Genomic DNA, 9,555 nt, shown 5'->3' with positions numbered 1-9,555 from the left:
AAAACTACTGACACCTGAAAGTATCCTGTACCTCTATAAGGCCACCATTCGCCGATGTATGGAGTATTGTTGTCACATTTGGGCTGGTGCATCTGCTACTAGTCTCTCGCTCCTAGACAAGGTTTAAAAAAGAGTCGCCAATCTAATAGGCCCTGAACTGGCATCTAAGCTTCAACCTCTGTCCCATCGACGAAGCGTTGCATCCCTCTGCAAGTATTTTAATGGTGACTGCTCTGACAAACTGCAGACACTTGTGCCCCCACGATGTAGACACCCTTGACAAACCCGACAGGCAGCTAAATCCCCCCCACACAGTAGAGATCCCTAGATGTAAAATATATTTCTACTCCAGTAGTTTCTTCCCCAGAACCGCTAGACTCTGGAATTCCATTCCAGGTTCCTGCTTCCCTAACTGTACTGACATGCAGAAGTTCAAGTGCAACGTGAACCGACATCTTGCTGCCCAAATCCCTACATAGTGGCCCAGTAGTTGCTGCCCCTCATAGTAGCTCCCTACACCAAAGTGGCAATGTGCCTTGTTTGGGGGAAAATATAATTTAAAAAAATTAAATATATATATATATATATATATATATATATATATATATATATATATATATATCCTAGCATTTCAGCTCTGCGTTGCCCGAATGTTTTGATGTGTATGTTGAGCAAAAAAAAAAAAAAAGTGGTAGTAGGAAGGCAGACTCGAACCCGTACCGCAAAGGAGGAAAAGGACGGGGTAAAACCTAACGTTTATGCTGTTACGAACACCGCCAAACCGGAAGCGACATTTTTTTTTTAAATTAAGGCTAGACAATCTAAAGGAGAGGATAACTTTAAAAAATATCGACTAAAAAAGTGATCCCCGCCCCCTGTAGAAAAGAGGCTAGTTGCAGGGAAATATATTAATGTTTTTAGCCAAGTTTTCGATATTTGTCGTATGAAAGGTCGAACTTTAAAACGATACTGATCTTGGTAAAATCCGTCGCCTCTATTGAAAGTTTAAGACAGACATGCAAACAGACATACATACATACATTCATATATTGGTAACTAAAAATTTACGATCCAAACTAATGAAAAAGCTTACCCTATCTCTGAATACCCTTTATGTAAAATTTCAAATATTTAGACCAGAAATTGTCAGAGTAATTTGGAAGAGACCCCTTAAAATTTATTGTTTTGGGCTCAAATCAAGTTATTAAGTTAGATCCATGTCCAATGAAGCTATATCTAAAATTTCAAGTGCATAGACCCAAAATTGTCGGAGGAGTTTGGTAGAGTTCTCAAAGGTCAAATCGTTGAACTTTACCCCTTAATGTAAAAAATTCTGGCCAAAAACCGATCGCATCGATTTTCCCAAATCTCAGTACCCTGTATATCAAATTTCGAGTCATTAGACTAAAAATTGACAGAGTTATTGCGTAGGGAAATGTGCATAGCCACACACAAAGACATACACACAGACACGTTCACTTTTATATATATATATATATATATATATAAGTATATATATATGTATACTTATATATATATATATATAAGTATATATATATATATATATATATATGAAGAGATAGAGAGAAAATTACAAAGGTGAATATAGATATTATATTTCAGATGTAAATATATTAGAATAATAAAAAGCTCAATACACTAGATAGAGCAATTTTTCATTACCAATTTTTCTTATTTCTTTAAGAAAAATTGATAATGATAATGAAAAATTGCATAAATTACAATATCTATTGATTTAAAAAAAATTAAAGCAAAGAATTATAATAATGAAAAATCGTGACGTTACGAGTTCTCGAAAAATTCCTTTCATCAGAAGATATACCTTAATAAAAACTATGGATATATATACACTATAAAAGGACAACACGTATTTTGACAGTGGCACTAATATCACGACGAAATAATAGAATCACATCAGCACTTTTATTTTCATGTATATATTATCATCATTTTCGATAATCAAAATGAAAAATATCCACCATTGACATTTTATTTAGAATGGGTGATTTATTTTTAAGATGACATGATTTTTATAACTTGCAATTTGAATTTTCGCTTCTCCTGGTCACTTGAAGTGGTCTTTTTTTAAAAGGCTACCTCATGTACAAGTAATGAACTCTTTCGAACTGTATGAATAGACTGAGATGTAATAACCCTCATAAGATGCTGTGTGTAAATCGCAGTCCGCTATCTTATCGTACTACGATGTTGTTATCTGTATATTCTGTTTTGTTCTTAATACTAATATGTTTTACTACCCTATATCAGTGTCCGTATATTTCTTAGTATCCATTTCAAGCCACAAAAAGATTCTGTCTTCACATGATCGATGTTCTGGTTCCCGTCTGGCATCATTTCGAATGAATGGGGAGGCTCCATGTTTTGCCAAACTTCTGGGTCTGATTTTTACGCCTGATCTGAAATAGAGCACGTATATCAAATCCGTTGCCAATGTCGCCGGAAAGATGGTGGGATCATTCTACCGCTTCAGTAGATATCTCACTGTTGATGCAATTCTCTATCTTTATAAGAGCCAAGTACGTCTAAGGATGGGGTACTGTAGCTAGTGGGAGGTGCCCTTTTCTTTTCCCTGCAACCTCCTTCCCACAGAAGAGACGTTTCGAGCCTGTCTCTGTTATATCGTTATTTTCATAGCAAGTGCTTCAGTCTATGATCCCACATCGTAAAACTTTCTACGAAAAACATTCGTCTAGCTGAAAACACTATTAATAATTTCCACCGCTCTTTATCTGTGCTTAACCTAAATGTAAATTCCATGAACAAAGATTCTTTCTGAGAACTGGACGGATGTGGAATTCTCTTCCGTTTTCCCGCTTTCCAGCTGACTACAATATGGTTGTCTTCAAGTCCAACATAAACAAGTTCTTGATGAGCCGCCCACTTAAGTAATTCAATTCACCAAATTTCCACATCTAACGATTACTAAGATATTGTCCCATTGACTACTCTAAACTCTTTCACCATTATCCTCGAATGGCTACCGGATTTATTAAGTGCTGACTGCTTTGTAAAAAAATGGAATATGCTCATAAAACCCGCAATTCTATTTAGGAGTATATCGCAGTTCATTGCGTTTTATAACGGTTCAAGTATATTCGTTATTTCAACTTTGGGTATCCGTTTACATTATGAGATCAATTTTAATTTTCAATCAATGTGCTAATAAGCAAAAATCAAAAATATGAATATTTATTTTGCTAACAACATTTTATCTAATTAGATAAGCCAAATCTTGAAAGTCCATGCGTAAGGAAAATACATTCATAATTATTTGTACTCCTTTGCAAAACAACAAACTTTGTTATACATAATTTATCTAAAAATTACATTTATATTATTGCTTTAGCTTGCATATTTGGCTTTCTTTATCTGTCTGGGATCGTCTTATAAATATTGATAAGAATATTTATTTGAGCTCGTGTTTTACAGTATTATACAATCTGTATTCTTGCTGCAGTTCAGTATGTCATTTATATACTTACACACACACACATACACACATATATATATGTGTATAATTCTTTATGAACCTATATCATAACCTTTACAACGTTGATTAGCAATCAATTTTAAGTGATAATTTGCTTGATGTCGGAGTTTAATGATGAGAATAATACAATAATACCCAATTCGTCATGTCTGTTGGAACACGAACAAGTAACAAAATATGGCTTAAATAAAAGTTAAAATCCCGCCAGTAGTTGTGAATTCGACATAAATATTAAACGAATGCAACTTGAGAAGATTACAAGTTACATCGGCTGAAACGTTGTTAAAATCAAAATCCGAATGACAATGCAAGTTATACTAGGTTAACAAGAAAGCTATTGCACAATTTTTACTTTAGATTTCAAATGATGTATTTTCAAATAAGATTTCGTTATAATACGTTTATATTATTGTTATACCGGCCTTCCTTGAACAGAGGAATTTACACGGATTAGCACTATAAATAGCGCTAGTAATTCCAACACCGGTTAGAGAGATGCGACTGCACTTCAACTGCTAGTCGAGTGCCCAGCAGATATACACACTTTCCTATCTTTGTACATTATTGTTAATACACTTGTTCCTTAACCGACACTCCACTTGATTGTTCTTATTTTCACTGTTGTTCCACGACACAACAATGATATATCATTTTAAATAGCGTTTCTTCACTCTATCTAATATTTTAATTTACAATCGATTTAAAACATACATGTCTTTCTAAGAACGTTGAATACAAGATATAAAAAAGCAAATTCGCACAATTTTCTTATTCCAAGTCAAGCTAAGCTGAAAATCTGCTGAAAGAGCTCACGATATCAATGAAGCATTTGGGCCAGGAACCACGACTGAACGCACATCACTATGGTGGTTTAAGGCAGGTGTGTCAAACATGCGACCCGGAAGAAGCAGGATTACGGCCACACAGACAATTTTAAGCAACTTGGAAAAACCAAGGAGAGAAACGATAAGATCAAAGTAAGAGGTGAGTTCGAAAAGTAGTTAAAATTAATCATCTATCCTCGCTTTAGGAAAGTATTTTTTGATACTGAGCCCACATATCGAAAGCGTACAACGTCACAAACGCAACTGTCACGACTTCTCATTACTTCCCTTAGTTTCCCTTTCTTACGCAGGGTACCTTTTTTAGCCCTAAACCGACTTCCGGCGGTGTCATTCACTTCTTTTTCTCCTGCACGCCAACATGCTGTCCCAGCGATAGCTTATTTATTTTTTCACTCCCACCGTGACGTTCTGCACCGACGCTGAAAGTCCTTCTTTTCTTTCTTTTCTTTCTTTTTTTTTGGTATTTGTTTCTCTGAGGGCCAGCTAAAGCTAAATTACCGGTGATAAGAATAAAATTTGTCAATTAAAAAAAAATAATAATCTTCTGCTAGTTGTGGATTTTGTAAAATTAAGTTTTGTTGCAATTAAAATTATAAATGGTTTCTGCTTACAAAGTTGAATCTATTTTATTTTTCATTAATAAACATTTTTAGGCATTAATCACAGAAATAACGGCAACAACGACAGTAAAAAAAGCAATTCTATTCACAATATTATTTTTCTTTTAAAATTCAAAATTCTGTTTTTATATTGTTAATTCGTTACATTTGTTTTAGTTTTAATCATTTCGTTTTGTTTTTGAATTTTGAATTCGTTCTTTTTTATTTAAAGTTAATAAAAAGTTATTTCGTTACATTGGTTTTGTTGGATTTGTTTTATCGTTTTTCGACTTGCATCCGTGAAAACTGAGAAAACGTAATTTCACAAAACTCACAACCAGCAGAAAATTACATTTTTCGAAGGTACAAGCTTTGTGTTTTATCACCAGTAAATTAGATACAGTATGCTCTCAAAGAAACAAAAGCCCTTTTTCTACACAATTTATTGACTTTAAATTTCTTCACATGGTTATTTGGTATTTTAATTGTCTTGGACTTTTAAGCGTTTTCCGCCTTTCTCTCTCTCTCTCTCTCTCTCTCTCTCTCTCTTACTTACTTGTCACAATGTCACTGTATTTCTCTTTTTTCTTTCCTTTTCAGTTTTTACCTTCTATTTTCAGCAAGCCTGTCGATAAGCAAATTGTCTTCATAAAGTGATAAATAAAAAAAATGCTGTGACCTTGACGTTCTAAGCTTTTGATTGATGGTTTCAATGTAAAGAAGCACTTTCCCAAAGCAAGGTAGATAAGAAATTTTAACTATTCTTCTTGACTTTGTAATTTTCCAGATTGCACATCGTTTTGAAAATGGCTAGTGCTTCTGCGACTAAGAAAAACGGAATATAAATGAAGAAGGGCAAATATTTAAAAAAAAAAAAATGGGAACTACACTATTTTTGCACAGAAGTGAATGGAAATATACATTGATTAATTTGCAATAACCATATATCTACGCCGAAGGCGTATAACCTGCAAATACATTATGAAACGAATCATCTGCCTTATGAAGGCCCATGGGTATTTCAATATTCAAAGAATTGACGATTAACTTGACACAGCAACAGGCCCCAGAAAGTAAATGCCGCTTCCGTTACTGCAAGCTATGAACTCAGTCGATTGATAGCGATGCATGGAAAATCCTACACTGGAGGAGATTTTGCGAAACAATGCCTTATAAAAACGGTCAAAATTGTGTGTCCGGAAAAAGCACACTTGTTCAAAAATATTTCCCTCGCCAAGAACACTGTTGCTAAAAGGATTGATGAAATGTCAAGTGATTTGAAGCAACAGTTTAAAGCTGAATCATTAAAATTTGAACAGTTTTCAATTGCAATTGATGAGACTGTCGATATCACTGGGATAGCACAACTTGCGATCTTCGTCAATAAATGTGACAATAAATTCAACATTTATGAAGGACTGATTGAACTAATCCCTATGCATGACATTACAACAAGTTAGGGCATCTTTGAGAACATTGAAAGGGTTCTGCCTGAATATGATTTAGGTTTGAGCAAGCTTTTATGCTTATCTATTGACGGTGCAACGAATATTGTTGGCAGACATAATGGTGTTGCTGCCAAGTTACAAGCAAAAATAAAGAATTTACATCCGGATTTGTTATTTACACATTTACACTGTATTATTCATCAACAAAATTTATGTTCAAAGATTTTTAAATTGGACCATGTGCTTTATTTAGTGATAAAGAGAATGAACTATATCAGAGGTCGTTCTCTCAACCACCGTCAATTCAACCAGTTGTTAGAAGATATAGGCAATCAGTTCACCAATGTTCCATTCTACACAGATGTACGCTGTTACAAAGTGTTGAAAATATTTTATTTGTTAAGAAAGGAATTATCACTTTTTGGGAGATGAAAAGTGGAAACACTGATGAAATTAAAGATGAAAGTTAGCTCCAGGATCTGGCCTTTGCCATGGACATTACAGCACAATTAATCGATCTCAATTTGAAATTACAAGGTAAAAACAAGCTCATCACTCATCATTTGAACAAGCTCATCACTCATCATTTGACGTCATCATACACCTGTATGATGACGTCAAATGGTCCATTACAAAGTTTAGATTATGGAAGTCACATGCCTCAAATGAAAATTATGTTCATTTTCCTACGTGCAAAGAGCTAAAAAAAAAGTACTAATATTAAGTCAGCACTCAATTTTTCCAAGTACGATAATCACCTGGAATCCTTGTCAAAGGAGTTTCAAAAATATTTTGTGATTTCTCGTATTTTGAGCAAGAGTTTGCATTATTCACAGTGCCGTTTACTTTTGATATTACTAAGGCAGACGAAAGCTTACAAATGGAACTGTTAGAAATGCAGTCAGATTCTTTACTCAGACCAAAATATTTTGAAGTGGGAATACTTGATTTTTTTTTCATACCTTCCGAATAGGTTTATAAATTTCAGAAAGTTTTTCACACGGATCGTTGCAATGTTTGGTTTCACCTATTTGTGTGAATAATTATTTTCCTTCAGGAAATTAATAAAGACATCTCAGAGAATTAACACTTATGTTTTCTTGTAAAGCTCGGAAATACACAGAAACTTCAGCCAGACATACCAAAGCTAGTCAAGACAAGAGGTGTCAAATCTCAGGACAAAACACGAAACATGTTTGAGTACTTGATAATGAATGTTCATTTGGAATTATTATAATTTATGTGCATTGAATTTGTTGCATTCAAATACATGCTGGCTATGTATGTTGCTTTTTAAATTTTCGTTATATCGAAATAAAGCAAAGATTTATATGTCATGCTAACTTCCTTTGTTATATTCTTTTGGTAAACTACAAATATTTTTAACGTGCATTCTTGAATATGACCAAACTATTGCATGTTTCTAAATTACCAATAAAAGAAACACATTCAGCAATTATTTTTATTAAACGACTTTGATTAATATTGTAGGGGTGCGGCCCTCATGCCAACACAAACTGATTCATGTGGCCCCGAAGGGCTCTGAGTTTGACATGCCTGGTTTAAGGTATGTCGTGGCGGCGATGAGAGTCTTGAAGTTGATGAGCATAGTAGTTAGACATCGTATGGTGATAACGATTAATTAAGAGAGTTAGTCGAATCCAATCCACGCACGACTTTTAAAGAACTTGCTTCTGAATTAGACGTAACGTATACCATTTCCAACCACTTGAGAGAGATTGGAGAGACAAAAAACTTAATAAATAAGTGCCACACGGCAATAATAAGAAACACCATAAAGAAGTGTTGTCTTTCCTTCTTTTACGTAATAAGAACGATCCGCTTCTCAACCGGATTCTGACCTGCGACGAAAAGTGGCTTATTACGACAACCGGCGACGCTCAGCACAGTGGTTAGACGCCGATGAAGCCCCACAACACTTTTCGAAGCCAGAGTTGCACAAAAAAAAGATCATGCTGACTGTTTAATGGTCTGCAACAGAGTTCATTCATTATATTTTTTAATGCAGGCGAAATCATTACAGCAGTGAAGTACTGTCAACAAATGGATGAAATGCATCAGAAACTTCGACAACAATACCTAAGATTAGTCAACAAACATGCACAATTCTCTTCCATCGCAATGCGCAACCTTACGTAGCTAAACCTACCCTGCAGAAGTTGAACGAATTGGTCTACGAAACCTTGCATCATCCACCATACTCTCCTGACCTTTCACCTACCGACTACCCGTTTTTCAAGCATCTCAACAACTTTTTGCATGAGAAATGCTTTAAAAAATCTAAGCAATATCAACAACGCTTTCAGCAACTTCATTGCTACCAGAACACCAGATTCTTACGTTACTGGCATAACTGCACTTCTTTTAGAATTAGCTAAAGTATGTTGATTCCGATGGTGTTTATTTCGATCAATAAATCTTTGTTTGGCCGAAGATATATTCATCTGAATTTAAAAGTTAAAAACCGCAAGAACTTTCTTGTCAACTTGATACAAATTTGTAATTAAATATAAGTTCACATTTCTTTTGCATAGTGTTTGTTTTTTTAAATACTTATGAAGGCAAAATTAACAAAAGCACACATATAAAACGTTCATAATATATTAAAAAGGTCATGTAAAATAAAGAAATACGGAGAAAATATATTTTCTAGAAAACCTCAAAATAAAACCACTGCTACTGTTTTACCTGATTATTGCAACATGTCTAAAGATAGCATTGAATGTGTATGAAGAAATAAATTTGCGATGGAGTTGACCATTAGCGATTGTGTAGATGTTTTGGTTACTTGCCGATATTTTTAGCCGTTCTGTGCGGTGAGTTATATTCAATCAATTTTGATCAATCATTTCTTGAATAGTTTCAATCCAGCTTCAAACGGCCATTTGCAATCGATGCAAAATTAGAGACAACTTTTGAAAAACATGCAAAACATGAAACGAAAAAGAAAAGGCAGTAAAGACGGAAAACGAAAAGAATATAAAAGAAGAAATAAGAAACTAAAGTGAAGAAATCATAGAAGAAGAGGATGGGAGATTTAAAAACGAGTGAATATCATTACAAGTTTGATTGCGTTATGTCAATGCGAATGTGTGAAGAGAAAATATGAA

The sequence above is a fragment of the Euprymna scolopes genome, chromosome 13, assembly GCF_053919585.1.
Source record: "Euprymna scolopes isolate OS-2025 chromosome 13, ASM5391958v1, whole genome shotgun sequence".
In the NCBI taxonomy this organism is placed as follows: Eukaryota; Metazoa; Mollusca; class Cephalopoda; order Sepiida; family Sepiolidae; genus Euprymna; species Euprymna scolopes.
Note: the sequence above shows the minus strand (reverse complement) of the source record.